The sequence below is a fragment of the Pelodiscus sinensis genome, chromosome 22, assembly GCF_049634645.1.
Source record: "Pelodiscus sinensis isolate JC-2024 chromosome 22, ASM4963464v1, whole genome shotgun sequence".
In the NCBI taxonomy this organism is placed as follows: domain Eukaryota; kingdom Metazoa; phylum Chordata; order Testudines; family Trionychidae; genus Pelodiscus; species Pelodiscus sinensis.
This window is the reverse complement of record NC_134732.1, coordinates 26,339,822-26,360,302: the sequence shown is the minus strand read 5'-3', so window position 1 is coordinate 26,360,302 and position 20,481 is coordinate 26,339,822. Positions and strand designations below refer to the sequence as shown.

The window sequence follows — 20,481 nt, the reverse complement described above, 5'->3', positions numbered from 1 at the left end:
AGTTAATGTCAGACATTGTGGTATGTGGCTCTAAGCCATTTGAGATTGTGCCTTTAGCTGCTTAAGAATTCTGGCTTTGGAAATATTAGCCTAAGCAGTTCTGAGTAATATTTCTGGAAAGTATTATATTGGATTTAGCTACTATAAGTCTAGTATTAGTAACAAAACTCTAATCAAATACCTGATGAAAACAAAGGCATCCTTGAAAGAGTGGATATGAAACATTGTGGCTATATTTAAAGGTTCCCTTGTTTCAAAAGAAAAGGACTAAAGAGAACTATCATTTAAAAATTTCCCCAAAACAAAACAAATAAAAGATGTTTGACAAACAAGAAACCCTTTTAGGGTGGGATCTGTGCTAAACACTGAGGTGCATTCAGTGCAGCAGGTATGTGAAGCTGCCAGCGAGGGCTTCACTGGAAGAAGTGCTTTGGATTTATAAAAAGACAGTTTATTCCTTAACCACCATTTGTGCCTTTGTAAATCTCCCTTTGTAAAGGGCCTCAAAGTGGACTCAAACAGGCTCTCAAAGGAGCAGGCCTGCCATGAGACGGGATGAGGTAGTTAACAGTAGTATCAAGGAAGGGGTGATTTTCACTGGAAAGAGCACTCGCTCCAAGCCCATACAAATCAATTGAAAGACTCCCGTTGGCTTTCACGGGCTTTGGATCACGCCCGAACTGAGGATGGCTGATTTTTCCTTCTTGTTCTGCATGGCTGCATTTCCCTTTGTAGCTTGGAACTCAGCATATAGGATGCCCAGACTTGCCACATGAAGGAACCCAAGTTGGAGCCATGTTTAAAGTTTACTAATCAATCATGCATTTATGTGAGATGCATTTCCCAAGAATCAGATGAAAACAAAGGAACATAACAAAAATATATACAAATTAATGGCTTAGCAAGGGCAAATTGGGAACTTCTGTTCTCCCTCGTGCGTAACTAAGCATCTCATTTTGTGATTGATTCCTTGATTTTAACATATCTCTGTGACTTTTGGGTTCAGTTTCAGCCCTGGATAGTGGGGCTTCCTCCACCTTCAATTTGTTCCTGCAGTGACCAGACCCTGATTTTGTCCTTTTTCTCCTTGACTCTTCCATGAATTGTGCTTAATGTTACCATGACAAAATTGTATCCATACTCATTTCGCTAAAACTAGGGTCCATTCAATATAGTTGCAATGTGGGAAACTCAAAACACACATCAGAGGGGTAGCCGTGTTAGTCTGAATCTGCAAAAGCATCGAGGAGTCCTGTGGAACCTTATAGACTAACTGAAGTGTAGGAGCATAAGCTTTCGTGGGCAAAGACCCACTTCGTCAGATGCATGCTATTTCTGACGAAGTGGGTCTTTGCCCACGAAAGCTTATGCTCCTACACTTCAGTTAGTCTATAAGGTGCCACAGGACTCCTCACCGCTCAAAACACACAATGCATAATTCAGTTCTGTAACTCATTGTCACAGCATGTCATTCCAGCCAAGATTTCAGTGTGGTTCAGAAAGGGATTGGACATGTCTGTGCTTAGCAAGTCACATGAAGTTGATCAACTCATGCTTCAGATCTTAATCTAGTCTCTCACTAAGAGAAGTCATGTGATTTATGGTGGGGACAGATTATCCTACCTGTCCTGCAGCTGGGTTATTAGACCTGTCTTAGGAGTAGTTGGGTGCTGACCTCTCGGAGAGAGGGACCTGGAACAAGGTGAACCTCAGAGCTGTTCCACTTGGGCAGTTCCTATGTTTACATACCAAACAGGCAATAACGTACCTGAAGGGCCGGTCACAGGATATATCCTGCCTGGCCCAGTTCTCCCTCTGGTTGTTGGGAGTGGGACTGGGCTCACAGTCAGTCCTGCCTGTAGCTTTAAACTCCCCTGCCTGCTTTGACTGCATTTTTAGTTTTTTGCAACCCATAACATAATTAACAATTATATGTATATTACGGTATTAACTAACACTTATTGAAAAGCCCAAGGTCTGCCTCAATTATATATCTGATATGTAGATTGTTCAAACAAATCAAGGAAAATGTTCTCTGCAACAGTTTCAGATACTATGGTGATGAGACCATATAAATATCTGAAGAGACATAAAACAACTCCCAGTCTGTGAATACAATGAATGGTCAGTGACGAATGAGCACATTTTATTTTTAATGAAAGGATGGATTTTGATTAAACAAATGTTGATACCTTTTGTTCAAGCATCCCTCATGGATAACCCATGTCATGTTTTGCTTTTAAACTTCTGTTCAGTTACAGAGAACAATACTTGCACCCCACACACACACGCTGCACATGGTGCATGTGTGTTTATCGGTGTGTAACTCTGCATATATGCATCGTGAGACGGAGAGGCTCTCCATCATTATTATCCCATATGGAAATAAATGCACAGGGGGCATCTCTGGGTAAGCTATTTACTGGCATAGTTCTCAGGTTTTCATCTCTGCTTTATAAATGAAATTGTTCAAATTGTGGTTTAAGATAGAAAAACACAACAAAAGCTCTGCAGCTGACTGATTTTTGGCACGATATGAAGTAAAAAATAGACACTGGTGCTTCTTTTAAATGAGTGCTGTGTGCAGCAGAGCAGAGATCAAGCCGAAATTCACATTATCGGCTCATGTACCTCACCTGGGGCTCTGTTATTGATAAGTCTGTCATCCCTGCTAATATTGGAGGGGTAATGGCAGTTGATGATTAGGCCACTCTTGAGCTATTAACTACATTTCTTATCCCTTTTAGAAGAGCTCCTTAGCCAGCTGGGAAACAAAGGCTGCCTTCAGTGAACTAAGATCCAAATTGTAGGCCTGCATCCTGCAACCTGAAAGACACAACTGTTACACTTCCAGGAGCCTCCCAAGTCAGCGAGAAGGTAAATGTCAAAGGTTACCCAGTGGCGTTATCTGAAATGAGTGGGCTCTGACTGCCTCTCATGCTGACAGAAGCTTGCAGGGAAATTACAGAAAATTGCCTGTTTTGTCAACATTTTCTCGGGAGGTTTAGAGAAAAAGGGACTCTGGTTTCAGACAGTTAAAGGGGCTCAGTCAGCCCAGAATTGACTGACAAACACTCTATTATTCTTCTATGTAAAAAAGTGATATTTTATATCATTTCTTTGAGTGATTGTTAAGTGACTGGAGAGCAACTGTGACATGCAAGATAATCCTGGTAATATTTTTCAGTTCTGGTTTCAAAGCAGACTTGCTCATTTGTCGCTGGTTACAAGAGAAGATACTCAGAAAGGTAGTAGCAACCAAATGCTAGCTGCCGTAAATGTCCAGAGCCAAAGCAGTGACAAAGGTCTGCACCCACATGCTCCAGCAGTGGGTGCAGTGGAATTAGGTAGACTGGTGGCAGTTAGAGCATGGCTGACAAAAGCATGCATGCAGGAACTGAGCTGTCATTCCAGCAAACACATCCAGGGGAATGCTGCAGCATCACAGATGAAGAATTTTTTTTTAAATAGCCTTTCCTGTATTGCCCATGTTATAACCATCTTGTCGGTGATTCCCCAGAAGAGCCATTATTGAGCTGGAAGCATTTATGTCTGAGTGAAGCGACAACTGAGTTTGGAAAAATTCCTGGGGTCAAAGTTGCCTAGGACAGTGAGTGCTGGGTGAACTGAGAGAGATCAGGTCTATAATCTTCATTATTTTCTTACCAAAGGAACAGATTCCTTGTTATGTGTGTATGGTTGGTGTGAATTGCTTGATGAGTCAGGCTACCCTGCGATGTCCCCTCTAATCCAGGGCTACTCAACTTTGGAAGCCCTGGATGCCACAATGATATAGCACATGCCAAGGTTAAGTGTGGTTGCATATACATGCAAATATATATGCAAATATATGCAAATAGCTTCTTTCACACTAAGGGGCATGAATACAAAGCACTTCCCACAATATCCTGGAACTCCCAATATCTTCTCTCTGGGGGCTAGAAACGCCAACACCCTGTCCCCAGTCTATTCCAGCCAGCCTGTCCACTTGCGTTTTTCAGTGCTCACCCTGCCTGGGAGACGCCTCGCCATTGTGGAGCGTGTTCCCAGTGGAGGCCATGTTCAAAGGATCCTACCCGTGGGCCGCGGGTTGAGTCCCGCATAAACTCAAACCGCACCGCGGGCTGCAAACGAACGGGCCGCAGACTGCATGTTGAGTAGCCCTGAATCTTTTCCATCCATTTGCAGATTTTCCCCATCCATGCATGGAATAAATGTTATATGTGCTTCAAGGCATAGAAACAAAAACCTAGCTCTGGGCGTTCTGCTAAGCAGCTGGGTGGCATTTGAATCTCTCCTGGGCGGCCTCACCAACACATGGCTTACAGGGAACACTGAAGTGCCCTGGATTTTAGCTACAAGTAACTGACCTCATTGCTGGTGTGTAGGCAGCAAAGACAGGTTTAGCTGGCAGTGGGGTGGGCAGGAGGGCTACCCAATCCACAAAAGCTCCATTATGATCTGAAGAGTGATTAGGTTACAATGGAAAACCAAACCCACAACCGTCTATCTAAACAACCCTGTCAGGGCTAGTGACACCCCCCTCCCCCGGTAATTGGCTTTGGGAAAGTGCTTTTTCTGGAATTTTCTGGCCTCTTTCCTAAGAAAATGAATACATTAGTACAGTGCAACCAATGTTGATATGTATCTTAATTCCACCTCCCTGACACTGCAGTTAAGGCTAAAACCTCTGGCATTAGCAGGTTGCATTGAGCAAAGTGGATGTCAGCAATGACATTATAAGCCCCATGTAATCTATTTCCATCCTAACTGAGTCTAGGTACTGTAGACTTTTGATGTTAGTCAGAAAGTTGCCCTAATTTCCTGGCTGCTGGTAAGTATTTGCTCCCAGAACTCCAGGGCAAATAACACAAAGCGACCAAGTAAACAAGGCTGGGAGGTTTGCCCCACTGTGCCCCTGAGACTGGCATTTGGGCTTTTGGACATAGTTAGAGGAAAAGCTTTTCTTTGTCATTTCTCTCAAACAATCACAGCTGGAGATAAACTCAAATGAGCTCATGTTATTAACTGAGGAGTGTTCTGTGGTTCAAGTGTGAATTTTGTAAAGAGCATGGCTCTGAAGTAACATGAACATAACTGCCTGAGGAAAAAAATATCATTACATTAGAGACAAAAGCCGTAGTGGAGTTAGTCTGTAACTGGAAAAACTTAAAAAACAACAAATAGTCTAGTAGCACCTTAGAGACTAACAAAACATGTAGATGGGACCATGAGCTTTCATGGGCACAGACCAAGGTTTTTAAAATGTTGTTCCTATTAGTACAAGCCTTAAAAGTAAAGAATGCACAATCAAGGTTTCTGCTTTTGCCAGTCAGACTAAGAAACTCACCATGACAATGTCAGAAATTAAAATTATAAATAAAATATATTTTGAAAAACCCTTGTTCCTAAGACAATAACCGATACAAAGCCTGAAGCAGCAGTGCATGGTTTCGCTTCTTAGCAAACTAGTAGTTGTTTTGAAATTTGGGTGCCTGGTATGGCATTGGGAACATTCTCACATACTCCTGGTAGAATTCTGAACATATTGATATCACACACCGCATTACTGAATATACAATATCACAACAGACCTGAAACAAATCTGGTGCAGTATGACTGTTGTTGCCCTAATACGATCTTTTGTAATCACAATGAGCAGGCAATGGCAAAGGTAGTCATAACAGGAGGGTATAAATGGTTCCTAGGGCAGTTTAAGAGTTCTCTAGACAGATTCAGTAAAATAATCAGAGAGCGCACAGTAAATATAGATGTATGGAAGTCAAGTAGTTTTGTGTGTGCATAGAGAGTTAACTAGAGAGGGTAGCAAAAATGATAGATAAAAATAATCATACTGAAAACATTACAGTGCCATTCTGTAACTTGGGGGCTGTGAGTTACTGAGCACAGCTCTTCTCTCTGTATGTCAAAATGACCCTGCACAAATTGAAGTGGGACCATAGATGGATGATAAAATGTTTAGCGACCTGACAAGAATGCAAATGAGTTAGAACTGCTTAATGGGAGAAGAGATGGAAAAACAGGCATGTGATAAGGGAAGGCAAATCATGAATGGTCTAGACCAGTGTTTCTCAACCTTTTTTTATAAACTACCCCCAGTACCTACAGTTTTCAGACACATACATTTTTTTTCTACCATTGCAACACATTTGTTTAAATAGCTTAATTGTAGCTGAGCGGGCGATGACATTTTTGGGTGTAAAAAGTACAAAAATAATAAAGCACTGTAAAACTTAAAACAAAAATTCAGTTTTCTCCAAATTTCAGTTGTGTTGACATACCCCCCAGACTTCTCTCGAGTACCCCTAAGCGTACTCGTACCATTGGTTGAGAAACACGGGTCTAGAGAAGGTCAGTGAGGTGCTCTTGTTTACTCTTTTCATAATAAATACAACAACAAGAGAATGTAAGTAAAAAAGGAACAGATCAATCAAAAGAACCCCCCACCCCTTTTTTTTAACCTGTAGTCATCTTGTTGGCTTCCTTGTCACAAGCTATCATTGAGTCTGCTTGGACGGGTTTTAAAAAAGTTAGACATTGATATGGATAAAAGTGACATTTAGAGATACGTTGTATAAGGTAAGAGAAAGATAAAATCTCATGCTTCAACCTTGAGCCAGCCATTAAATAATGGGGTTTATGAAGAACCTGCCTTTGTAATGGAGAGCAGAGTGTTAGGTGTGTTATGGAGTGTTAGGTACTCTTAGGTAGGGCTCAAGGCGGAGAGTGTGGGAGGGGTCTATTCTATATTGTCTTTTATATCATGTTCATCACGCTAGTAGCTGCTCTCTTCTCTTGTCTCCTGTAGATTCTGCGCTTTCAGCATTCAGTCCCATAGAAGGGCATTCTCTGTTCCCTTCTCCACATTAAACAACGGCACTCTTTCAAGTCACCTCTTTGGCAGGTAGTGGAAAGGCTTTTTGCCAAAGCATTGGCCTTTGTTCATGAACAGTAGCAGTGGCTGCCCTGTACTGGGTCACAAAAGGAGAAATGTGTCCTTAAGAAGCAGCAGGGAATGAGCTGCTGCTGCGTCACTTTCTCCTGAATGTGAAGAGACAAAAGGGACTAGGTGGAAGCTGGGATTTAAGCACAGCCCATGCCCCAGGGCTCGGAGGAGCAGGTCTGCCGGCACTGTCCGGCTGCTTTGGCAAGAGGTTGCACATTGTGGTTTGGAAGGTGAAGTTCGTTGGTATGATGATCAAAGCCCCATAGCCCTCTGCACACAGATAAATATGAAAGGGGAGGGCTTCTCAGTGACCTTGTGCAAGTCTGGTGATGCTACCACAGCTGTGGATATAGTGTGGATATTCTACTTTTGTTTCCTACTTCCTGTCTGCAGGGTGATAGTTTTATTTTCTAGGACACTATATTGTGACAGGTGACATGGCAGATTTCCATTGGGGGCAGGGCTGTCGTAATGATGGCAGGTGCACAGAAACCTTCATTTACATAGTTTACATTAAACCCATTTTTGTTTTATTTTTTTAATGAAGACCCCAGTGAAGGTTGGAAACATCTTTTGGGAGGAGCATTCTAGTGAATGTGGAGCCTTTGCCTGGTGTCCTTGGGTTGGAATTCACTGTGTGTGGGACAGGCTTGAGCTCCCTTTTGCAGGGCCCTCCCTTACAGAGGATGGGGTTGGGAACGTTTCCCTTACTGGGACAATGAGCACAGCTCTGCCATGGAGCCAGGGGAGGCGGGCTGCCCAGCTTCTGCATGACACACTTGATGAGATCTGAAGCTTCACGGGGTAGCCGAGTTCGTCTGTACAGGATAAACTTAAAAAACAGCAAATAGTCTGGTAGCACTTCATAGACTAACAAAACACGTCGATGGGATCATGAGCTTTCCTGGGCACAGCCCACTTCTGTGAGGCCGATTACTGTGAAATGAGAGAGTCCATCAACACCCTCAGCATCTGACTAGCTCCGTGTGCACCATGGGTTAGGGATATGCAGGGAGCAGCAACAGATGTACAAATGGTACCTCAGTGCAGGGGTTCCAGTTTGCTCCCCTTTTGTCTGTGGAATCAGCTGCCATGGATTGGGCATTCACCCGTCGGGGAAGAGGGGTTCAGGTGAATTGAGGTGGATTTAACCAGTGGTCTAGGTTTGAAAGCTCTATATCATTATCAATACCTAGAGTGACTCCTAATGAACTACCAACATTTCAAGAAGTTCTGTTAATCATCATTTAAATCACCATGTAAAAAACAATGTGGCTACAGACTATGTATTTTCTGTAGCACTTAATCATCTATATTGTGTGTGTGGTTACAACACTAATTTTTAAAATATTATATAATGTGCATGCACTGTTCACCCTTTTCCATATTTTACGTAGCCATCATGCTCTTTAGTACCCTGGACTACAAATGAGAGGCTCTGGAGGGTACTTCTGCCTTCTGGAGTTTCTGTGCAAGCTGCAGCTCAAGGAGTCATGTGATCTTGTGAGACTCTTAGCTTTCATTTTTAAAGCATAAGTTTCCAATCCTCATGCCTGGGGGGAAAAGTCTGAAAAATGTGACCCCCTGAAGCTTTAGAATCCATAAGAAAAGGAAAAAGAACCCAACCATTATTACGTTTAAAAACTCTTTATTTTTTGTGGCCTGCCTCATGGTTTTGAAGGCATGGCTTTGGCAGTGTTGGGTATGTGCGCGCATTTTGCAATGTCATAGACAGACACAGCAAAGCTGAGAACCCCACTGAGTCAAGGCGGAGGCATTGTCTCAGAGAGACGTGTGTTGCGACTGGGTACAAAGCCCATCCACAATGTCAGATGAACCTCCACACCTTACAGGGCTTATCTCAGGTTTACAAGCAGCATGCGCCAGGATGAGGCAGCTGAGGAGCACATTTTTCCTGCTCTCGCATTCGGATGAGGAAAAGATTAAGCAATCCAGCTGCTCAAACTCCAAACCTTGCTGATGGGAACTTCCCACCCCCAGCCCACGGCAAAAGCAGTGCCCTTCTTTGGCATCTCCACAGCCCCCCAACCAGCTCGGGTTGCCAGTTTTGTTTGGAAATGTTCCTGAAGGGTTCATCATGTGACCAAATCTTTAATTAAAGTTTAATCTTTCATTCTTGGAGACTCTAGGACAATCCTGGAAAGTTGGCACCCAGAAACTGTCAGTTCTGGGTTTGCTGCCACGCAGTAAATTTCAGCTTTCAGGGGTCTCCAATGCATTAGTGCCCCAAACTTATACAAAATGCAGGACAATGTAGCACTTTAAAGACTAACAAACTTATACAGCACAGTTGAGCAGCTCCAGACTTTGGGAGAGTTGAAGGTTTCCAGGATGCTGCATCCTCTGGGGAATCTCTGCAAGGGAAGCTCCTAGGAGCAGCAGGAATGGTCCAGAACTCATGTCTGAGGCTACATCTACACTGCAGGCTTCTTGTGCAAGGGTTTTTGCGCAAAAATTTCTTGCACAAGAGCACGTCCACACCTCAAAGCACATCACAAAAGTGATGTGCTTTTGCCAAGAGAGCATCCACGCTGCATGGACGCTCTTGCTCAAGAAAGCTCTGATGGCCATTCACAGAATGGCTATCAGAGCACCTATGCTTTTTCCCATAGGGGTTTCTTGTGTAAAAAACCCCTCTGGAGCGTCCACGCTTGCCTTTTTGCGCAGTAGCTGTAGCGCAAAAGGGAGTTAAGCCTCGTAGAAGGAGGTTTACCTAAACCGGCAAAAGCCCTCTTGTTTTGCCGTTTTACTGCTGATTAACGTGTGCAAAAGTGCATTTGAGGTGTGGATGCTCTGCAGGTTTTTGCACAAAAACGGCTATTTTTGCGCAAAAATCTTGCAGTGTAGACATAGCCTGAGAGAAGCAGTACTGAACTTACCAGCATTTCCAGAAAGGCCCAAGGATGGGCTGCAGGAAAGGTCCAAAGTTCTGGTCGGCTTGTCTTTAATTTAGCAGCATTGTTTTGTTCACTCTTGTTCTCGAGTACCTCTGTAATTCATTGGTTTCCACCAGGAGGCGAAACAGGAGCACAACACACAGCAAGAAAAAACTCTTCTGAGCTGCCTAAACCAGGAAGTGTGGGACATAATTTCTCTCTTTATTGCCTGGCTGTTTCATGGTGATTGTCACGTGGGAGTCTGATCATTCATGCACACTTCCCGAAGTTATGGATATGTGTGGAAAGCCAGCGGAGAAGTGCTAAAGCTTTTGGACCCTCATGCTGTAAACTGAACCTCCAAACCTTTTGGGTTCCCCCATCATCTCTTCTGGTGTTGCCTTTAAATGTACAGAGGAGGATGTGGCTGGGTTTTTGCTTATTGTCTCATGTAAATCTACTCTCCTGGCTACACTGTTATTTGTTACCATAGTAATGAGGTTCAAATTCTTAGCTTGTACTATTTTTATTGAGCATGTTGCTTTAAAAATAATCAGCTTCAAGACTCTTCGACGTAGGAATTTCCTTGGAGAAATACTGTACATTAAAGCACAACAGTAAAAGGGAAGTGCTATTATGACTCATTTATAATAGTGGTGATTTGTATATGACAGGATGTCAAGGATATGTTCAGAAATGTGATACTCTGTACATGTGATCTCCTGGTTCATTTTATTCTGTGACTATGCGACTCACCTTGTGACCTCTACAATAACATTCTTGGCTCTTTTTGAGCACCAGATGTCAGTTTCATTAGCTAACCAAGTTACTTCTCTGTGTATTAAGAAAGTTCTAAGTTACCCAAAATTGCTCTTCGGAGGGAGAGCAAGAGAGCAGTTCTGTAACTTATGATCTTCTAATCTTTTAATTTTGTCAGTACCAGCATTCTGCTTTGAATCCACTGAGGCTGCCCTCAGCTATCAAAGAACTAGGAATTGGAATTCATTGTCGCTCGACTAAATAAAAATTGTCAGCAATCTTCAGTTTTAAAAATGGGGTAGTTTTCAGTCTCTAACATGTAGTGTAAGTATAAGTACTTACCATTACCAAATGCATCTTACCATAAATAGTGTTGTGAGACTCAGCTCTTTAACAACTTCATGAATTAAGAGATCAGAAAAAAAATCTACACTCTTTTTTCCACTTTAGGTTACCTTTATTAACTTTCCCTCTTTTATCTATGTATAATGTCTAGCACATTATGGGTGCATCTGCACTGCACCATAACTTGAAATAAGGTATGCAATTTGAACTACACAAATTGCGTATCTTATTTCAATGCTATTTTGAAATAGCTTATTTCGTCATGTGCCAAATTTTGAAATAAAGTGCTGTTCTGAAACGTTTCTTACTCCTTGTAGAATGAGGTTTACAGGGATGTCGGAATAGCGAGCCCGAAATAATGGGCTTGCTGTGAAGATGAGGGATAGCTATTTCGGGATACTCTGGTATCCCAAAATAGCATTGCAGTGTAAACATAGCCTATGGGTGCTGCTAGAAACAAATAATAAAGCACAATAATAATAGAACCCTGCTATTTTTTATGTGCCTCTGCAGAGAAGGTTTTAGTTTGTAAAATATCTTCCATGCCAAGATTCTTCAGTTTAGGATATTAAAGATGAGCTGTAATAGCCCACATGTGTGAGGATTCCTCCTATGCTGAGTTCTCATCACATCATGGAACCTGTGTATTCTACCAAATATCCCCCCCCCCCTTTTTTTCTGCTGGTGCATAACTGCTAAAACATAGTAAAGCAAACAGACAAACCCAAATCTCCAGGGGCAATGTCTCTTGGGAGTGGTACTGTAGCTTCATTTAATGTAATGCTGAGTTACAACATACATGCCACTCCATTCAGAAGTACTGTCCAACAAGAGAGATTGGAGAGCATAATGTGGGGGGCCATAGGCACCCAAAGTGACACATTCAGCATCACTATTCACCTGCATATTATCACCTGTTTCCAGGGCCCTTTGCTCCATGCACTGGCCATCCATGTGTCTATGCAACCTTGCACACTGGAGTGTATTCATGGGAGATCTAGACAGAATGTATTTGGAAAGCTGAACTAGAGTTTTACAGAATGGCTCCCTTTGCTTCAAAGAGATTTAGTTAATGAATGAATCAGCCCTCATTCCCCTTTGTGGGGCTTATCCCTTCTGTGTGTTCCAGGATCCCCTTTCGGGTGCCACATCTCATCTCTTCCAGTTTGCAAAGGGTGATGAACACCTGGGCGTTCTACCCATTTGTCTTGGTGGCTCATGCAGGATGTAGCAACAAACCCTCATAATCTTCTTCCATCTCGGTAAGCGAGTGTAATGCATCAAGGCGTCCTTGGTTCCTACGACAGCTGAGCAATGGGAAAGCAGTAAGACTGCTACTCACCTCGCCGCAGCCGCTGATTTATTCCTGCAGCAGATTTTGCTTCCCGCCCTTCGCTAAGTGGAACTCCTCCTCTGTGGTTCCTCTGGGCATACTGAGAGACCTACTAACTGATATTTCCCAGCCCGTGGTCCTGTCTCATATCCCTCGCACTTACATTTTCTGTGCTGAGGAAGGCAGCAGCATTTGCAGTGGGAATAACTGTGAGGCTCAGAGCTACAGAAGCCATCAAGGGTTTTGTTGGGTTTTTTAACATCTATAGATTTTCCCCTGTGGTCAGCTGCTTGTGGTCATTTCATACTAGTTCTGTAAATTCCAGGATTTTTAGCAGCAAGCAGATTTAGTCAGTTCACATCAATCCCCAATAACATCCAGACATCTTAGTTGGACTCAGCAGCAAAGAGGAAGAAGAATTAAGCATTAACAGTCTGTTGGGAAGTGAGTGATAGTATCCCACGAGTTGTCACAGCCTGCTAAAGAAATGCTAGCCAGGGTTGTTAACGGTGTGAAATAGAAATCTTTCCACCTCTGGCATTTTCTCTGTCTCCCACACTGGCTGTTCTTTGACTTCGTGTGTACTGTGTGCTGCTTCTGAGAGACACACTGTCTGGAAAGCCTGCCATGCTTTGGGTCAGAACCGCGTGAATTCAAGCAAAAGCAGGAGAGAACTGATTCCCACATGCCTGCGCTGCCATGGAGAGGTCACTGAATCTGAATGATTCAGTCCAATCCTGGGTCTAGAAATCTGGAGACAGACATGTGGACTTTGAAACAAACAGTCCAACAGCAAGGGTATGTCTAGAATGCATCCCTGTGTCGGCAGAGGGATACAGGTTAGGCAGGTCGACATTGCAAATGAGGCAGAGATTTAAATATCCCGTGCCTAATTTGCAGATCCCTTCTGCCTCCTGCAAGTAGGTTTACAGGATCTGTCGAAAAAGTCTAGAGATCTCCCTCTAGACTGCTGCTTTTTGCCAACAAAGTGCTGAGTCGGCAAAACGCGGAGGACATTTTTATGCAAATTAGGCGCTGGATATTTAAATCTCCGCTTCCTTTGCAATGTCGACCTGCCTAATCGGCATCCCTCTGCCGACAGAAGTATGCAGTCTAGACATACCCCATGGTGGTAAGCCTCCATGGGAACTCTGAGTTCAGGGCTATGGCAGCAGCCACACTGTTCAGATTGATGGTTTCTGGTCTTCTACCTTCTGCAGAAATCAGTGGCAGATGCTACTCAAGAAGGTTCAGAACCTGTAACTGATGATTAGGTGATAATTTGCCTCTGGGGAAGCTGGTGTTTGTCCTACGTTCTGAAGCAGGATGGCTTTGCATAATTTGTATCTCCGTTACTGTAAGTGCAGATATTTGCATTATCCATCTAGGAGTCCTGTACACTGCACAGCTATTTCGGGATACCAGAGGTATCCCGAAATAGCTACCCTGCGTCTACACAAGCCACCCATTATTTTGAAATATTTTTCAAAATAAGGGGCACGCTATTTTGCCTTCCCAGTAAACCTCGTTGCACGAGGATATGGGATGGCTCAAAATAGCCATTATTTTGAAATTTGGTGCTGTGTAGACGTGCCAAGTTTCAAAATAAGCAATTTTGAAATAGTTTTGCAGTAAGATGCGTAATTTGCATAGCACGAACTGCAGATTTTATTTTGAGTTTTGGGTGCTGTATAGATGCACCATCGGTGTCTGATCCTTTTTTGAGGGCAGGATGGATCGTTGCATGCCTGGGGAGCATAAAGAACATTTCCCTGGGACACAGCACATTCTGAACACTTGTTACTGCCCCTCTGTAGGGTTCAGCCTGCTCCCTTTGCGTGCATGGAGGGGTGACAGCAATGCTGTCTCTCTTTCCCTGCTTTGGGCACTGTGCATCCTGGGGGCATGAGGACGGAGCAGCCTCTGAAGGAAGGTATTTCAATTCAGTATGCCCGTACACTTGCCACGGAAATAGGTGTGACCTGCAGTCAGTGTTCTCATCTGCTAGATCCTCCTCGCATGGCATGTTCCAGGCCTCTATGGCTACATCTAGACTGTGGGCTTCTGTCTGAAGAAGCCTTTTTTGGAAGAGATCTTCCGAAAAAACTTCTTCTGAAAGCGCGTCCACACACAAAAGCGCAGCGAAAACATCATGTGCTTTTTCAAAAGAGCTTGTCCAGATGGATGGGACGCTCTGTTTTATAAAAGGCCACCCGGAACCACTTCAGCCAGGGCTTTAAGTCACCAGTTGCTTCCAAGTGCTGGTGCCAGAGCCTTGCAGAGACTCGTGGTTAAAGGGACCCCCAGTACAGCCGTTTCTGTGCTTCTGCTGCCTGCTCGCTACCTCTGCGAGGGACAGCAAATCTCTCAGTGCCTGTTGTGCTTGCCCTCTTCTTTCTTGGATGCTCCAGTTTCGTTCTTTGTGCCATGGAACCGGAGCTATCCCTGGGCATGCAATGGCCCCTCACGGCCATGCTGCAGTTTCGTTCTTTGTGCCATGGAACCGGAGCTATCCCTGGGCATGCAATGGCCCCTCACGGCCATGCTGCAGTTTCGTTCTTTGTGCCATGGAACCGGAGCTATCCCTGGGCATGCAATGGCCCCTCACGGCCATGCTGCAGTTTTTGCAGCATTTTGTGCCAGCTGCATTCCTGGTTCTGAATGAGCTGGACCCCGAGTTCATTCTGGGGACTCTCTCTCTGGGTGTGGGTGCTCTACTCTGGCATCCGTAACCCATAGTTGAGAAGAGATTTTGGAGGCTCAACACCAGTTTGGACTGGTGGGACTGGCTGGTCATGGAGCAGTGGGACAACCAGCAGTGGCTCCAAAACTTCTGCATGCAGAAGGCCACCTTTTTGGAGCTGTGTGCCTGGCTCGCCCCTGCCCTCTGGAGATGCGACACCCACCTGCAGCCTGCCATCCCCCGGAGACGCAGGTCGCAATCACACTCTGAAAGCTCGCTGCCCCAGACAGCTACCAGTTGGTGGGCAACCAGTCCAGCATGGGGAAGTCCACCATTGGGGCCCTCCTTATGGAGGTAAGGCGCTCTGGGGCTGCAGTCCCTGCATGGGGGGTGGGGAGTCCTGGAAAAGGGGGTCTCTCGGGAAAGGAGTGTTGGGAGCTGTGGGGGGGAGTGGAGGTAGGGGGTAAACCCCATCCCTGGGGAGGTTGTGCCATCCCGCCCTCACACAGTCCTGCTGCTGGGGGGGCGACCCCCTAGGGAGTGGCTCCTGGAGTGTTTGAGGGGGGCAGGGAAAGGGAGCAGGGTGAGCACTTCCCAAGGGCTGAGGCACTCCCTCTCTCATTCTCTGCTTTGTGTGTTTGTTTGTCTCCTTCTGCAGGTTGTGAGGGCCATCGACTCCCTCCTGCTGCGGAAGATCATCCGTCTGGGAGACCTGGAGGGGACTGTGGCCGGATTGGCTGCCCGGGGGTTCCCGAACTGCAGGGGAGCGATCAATGGGACGCACATCCCGATCCGCGCACCGGACCATCGAGCGGCCCAGCATAGTAATCAGAAGTGCTACTTTTCGATGGTGCTGTAGGCCCTGGTTGACCTGTGGGGACACTTTACAGACATTTTTGGCGGGTGGTTGGGCAGGGCGCATGATGCCTGAGTCTTCAGAAACTCCAGCCTGTACTGCAAGCTGGAGGTGGACACATTTTTCCCCCGCTGTGAACTTGCCATTGGGGATGTGCAGATGCCACTGTGCATCGTGGGGAACGCGGCCTACCTCCTCATGCCGTGGCTTATGAAGCTATACACCAGCCACCTGGATCCCAGCAGGGACCAATTTAATGCCCACCTGAACTGGGCCAGGATTCAGGTGGAGTGTGCCTTCTGTCACCTCAAGGCGCGGTTCAGGTGCCTTCTGTCACCTGCCTGGACATGGGGGAGCACAGCATCCCCAAGGTGATGTCAGCATGATGTATCCTCCACAACATTGTGTAGAGGAAGGGAAGGCCTTCCTCCCAGGGTGGGGGGCAGACACAAGCCATGAGGGGCAAGTGTTCGAGCAGCCGAAGACAGCTGCCATCCGACAGGTCCATCAGGCCGGGTGCACATCCCAGAGGCCCTGAAGGACCCCAATAACTCTCCCCAAGGCCTCCCCAATAGGGGCCTCTGGCTTGCTGCCTTATCCCTTCTTCACCACCATCCCTCCCTTCTCCCCTTCCCTGACCTCTCAATAAAAACACCTGTTTGATTTTGAACAAAACACAGTCTGTCTTTATATCACATTAAAAAAAGGTGTGCAGGGGGAGGGGGCTGATAATGGGGAGGGGAGGGAGCTCAGGACTGGAAGGGGTGAGTGGTGCAGGGGGTTGGACGGGGAGGGGGGGCTGGAGCAGGGGCAGGGATGGTGGGGGTGTATAGGGAGGGGGCATAGGCATCACTTGGGGTGGAGGCATGGGCATTGCTAGGGGAGGGGCTATGGTCATCACCTGGGGAAGGAGCAGAGGCATAACAGGGGGGGCAGGCGGAGGGGCAATGGGCATAGTGGGGGGGGCGGAGGGTGGGAGCCAGGAGCAGCGGCATCAGGCGGGTGTGCCATCATGCGTGACACACATGTTGTCACACCATTGCATCAGTTGGTCCCTCGCGGACCTTGTGCGCCAGGGTCCGGTGGATGTTGTGCAGGACACTGATGTGCTGGTGCATCAGGTCTTTGTGGACCCTGGCACACTTTCGGGTCCCCTGGGCTCTGACAGGTGGCTGCGGTGGTGAGGCTCGCCCCTCAGTCCCAGCTGGTCCAGCTGTGGAGAACACAGAGGGAGAGGGGGCCAGTCATCCCTGCAGACACTGTCCCTGAGGCCGCACCCTCCTCTGTGAGGAGTGACCAACAGTCCTCAGGCCAGAGGAGGGGGATATCCTGCACAGCGGGCCATGTCTCACAGGGGCCCCAACGTGCCCAGGGGACCGTGCTGCCCGCTTCCCATCCTCACCCCCCTCCGGCCCACGGACAAGCAGGCAAGGGAAGTGTCCAGCCACAGTGGGATCCCCTCATGGGTGGCAGAGGAGCTGGGAGCAGCCTGGGCCTCCCTGGGGTCTGCACCCACAGGTGCAGCTCGCAGCGCTGTGTACGGGAGCGGCTGCTGGCTCCCATGTGCAGGCATGCCTGCATGCTGTGTGCAGCACTCTGTGTGGGGTCGTGCCTGCACCCTTGTGGCTAGCCTGCTTCCCACCATGGCACCCCACCCTCCCCCCCCGTAGCAGGACGTGAGTAGCCTCTTGTGCTGCGTCTGCATGCTGAACACTAACGCTGCATGTGGTTGCCCGCGCACGGACCACAGCTCGATGTCCAGCCTGAGCGACACTCGCCCCTGTGTGTGTGACAAAGTGAGACCACTCACTGAAGATCCCTCCCAGGCTTCTGAGGCGGCCTGGGAGACATCCTGGGTCACTGGTACCGTCTCCAGGGACAAGGTTACGGTGTCTGTCTCCTCCTCCTCCGGTTGGCCTTGGCCTTCCTGCTCCTCCTACGCGGAGGTCATGATGGGGGTCTCCAGGACGGGTGGGGAAGACATTTCCCCATCCCCCAGGATCTGGTGCAGCTCCTGCTAATGGGGCTGCGTTCTGTGGCCCAGACATATCCCTGGCAGAGCTCCTTTACTCCAGACCTTTTCCAAGGTCCACCTGGGAGTAGGGCGTCTGGCCATAAATGTCTGCATTTCGGCACGTGGACTGGAGATCCTGCAAGGTCTCCTCCTCGCCCCACAGCTCAAGGAGGGACAGGATCTCCAGTCGGGACCAGCAGGGTGTGCACCTCTTGGTCCCCTGGGTGGGTCCTGGGACCCCATGGCTGCTCCCTGCGAGAGCCAGGGATGTCGCAGGGGGCTTGAGGCTCAGCCATGGCTGGCAAGGCCTGTGGCAAGGAGAGCCCTGCGGTGAGGTACTGCTCTGAAGCCAGCTTCCTGCTATAAGGCTTGTCCAGGGGGCCTGCAGCTTTAAGAGGAGACAGGATTTAGAGAGTCCTGATTACTTTGTATGGAGTGGCCACCAGGGCACCTGTGCTATTTCCTACACGCGGCAGAGAAGCGCGATTCCAAGATAACCCCTTAGTTCGAATTAACAGAGGTTTGAGGTTTAACTGTTCATTCGAACTGAGGGGTTATCTCGGAATCGCGCTTCTCTGCCGCGTGTAGAGGCGGGCAGTTATTCCGGGCTAGTCATTTTCAAAAATGGCGACTGGCTGGGAACATGCTAAATATCCCGCGCTTCATTTGCAATTTCAGTCACCCTCATTAGTCTCTCTAGTTTGAACTAAGGGGCTAGTGTAGACGCACTGTGACGTAGTGTGGGTACCTTGCTGGTTGCTAGGCTTGGGTTGTGAGTTACCTCCACTGGCTGCAGCACAGCCCAGCAGGGCAGGGGATGAGTCATTATGCAAGGGGGCTTCGAACCTGTCTGACCAGTTATCTCCCAGGGAGCGGAACAATGGGAAGAAGGGGAGTGGAGCCCTGGCTGGGGGCAGGGCTGGAAGTGAGGGGGTGAGGTTTCTGGCTGGTATCATGGAGGAAGCAGCCTAGGCAATGGGCTGGGATTTAGGGGCCCAGGCTCCCCCATCTCAAGAGGAGCTGAGGCATCCTAGGCCTGCCCTGTAACCAGATTACATCTGTGCTGTGCTGTATCCTGGAGAAGCAATAAACTCCCTCTATTCTACTGGCTGGTGGAGTCTGTCTGTGCCACTACGGGGGTGCAGGAGACGGGAAAACTCCAACGCGCCGTCACACGTACCCTTAGCATTCTAGGCCCCTTTCCCATTTTTGCCGTATTCTTGATCGGATTGGGGGACAGAACAGTGTCCCGAGGAAAGTGTCCCCTCGGTGTATGGCATGGCATCACCCCATTTCAGTATGATATGCCAGCCTTTTCTCTTTGACTAGAGTCTGTTTTTATTGGAAGAGGCAGCAGCACAGGGAAGCTGCTATGATGGAAGGTGTATATATATAGGGTATGTATATATATACAGTATGACCACTAATATACCCCAGCAAGAGTTTTCACTGAACTGTTCACATAGCCCTTGGTCAAATTATCAAGCTGGTCCCTAGCACAATCAATGGCTACTACTAGAATACATTGCTAACACTCTTGTGTGAGTGTTTTGGAATTTTGAGGCATGACCCACAAGTGAATTTGCACCTTTTCTAAGTGCATCAGAGGAGCATGGAAGAATTAGGCAAACAGAAGTCTGGCCATGGGAACAAGAAGCAAAGCAAAGGAAGAACAGGTGACAACACAGACTACCAGAGAAATAGCCTGCAGGATTATGCTTGCGTATCCCAACAGCTAGATTTTATGAGTCAGAAATTCTAAAATTGTGTGAGACATCTATGAATCCAGTTCCAGGGTGTAGCTAGATGGAGGCCAGACCAGCACATTGATCTGACAAATACATGACAATCTCTGTTTGTTAAGTACTTGGGAATGCATCTCATTAGCTTTTGAACACACAGGGGGGCAGAATTCTGCATTCTGCCTGCAAGTGGCATATACTAACATGCTCTGTTTGTGTGATGTCGTTCCTGAGTCTCTTAATTGATATCCTCTTTTTTTATCATGCTGGTACCTCAAATGAATCAGCTGCTGAATACTTTTCTGGGTAAGTAGATGAAAGCAGTGCTGCCATTAGAAGTTTAAATGACAAGATGAGTCTAAATGTAAAACCAATGTATGTATAACTGATTTGTTACCTGGCAGATCTTACTATGTTACATAAGTGTATCACAAGAAGTAATTTATTTCTAACCCTCAGTAGCAGCAAGACCAGCCTGTAGGGTTTTCAGTGACCCCCAGAAGTGATACACTCTGCTCCTTCGGGAGACTGCCCTTTCCCCCCTTTTTCTTGCAAAGAATAGTGGTTTTGATTTACCTGCTGCACAGTGCTGGGCAGAAAATCAAACAATGGAGGTTTTCTGTGCAAATCTTTTTCTTTCAAAATAGAACCTTTAATGTATTCTAAGAAGACTTCCCAACTTGAGTTTGCTCTCACAGTTATTAATTTTTTTTATTAAAGATCTTGTTATTTTCAGAGTTCCCAAAGGACCCATTAACAACAGATTTTTTATGGAAAAGAAGCATGGTTAAACTGGTGAAAATAACTGTGCACAAGTCTTAAGTAAGTAATATAAGCTGAGGTAAGGATACCGTGTGTTGTTTTAATTTGCAAAATAGCAACAGT

The 20,481-nt window shown here is 46.7% G+C and overlaps 1 long non-coding RNA gene across 2 annotated transcripts in view; it reads left to right on the top strand.

Annotated features, from left to right (window-relative positions):
- Positions 1-20,481, top strand: part of LOC112547049 (uncharacterized) — a 135,295-nt gene that overhangs the window by 69,340 nt on the left and 45,474 nt on the right. Inside the window, exons 2-4 of one of the 2 annotated variants that reach the window (XR_012897220.1) lie at positions 2,748-2,877; positions 12,098-12,230; positions 15,643-16,513. This is a non-coding gene — a long non-coding RNA (uncharacterized LOC112547049). Of the gene's footprint in view, positions 1-2,747; positions 2,878-12,097; positions 12,231-15,642; positions 16,514-20,332; positions 20,419-20,481 lie in introns of those variants that run through there. The other variant, XR_003090792.2, reaches the window with a different exon arrangement.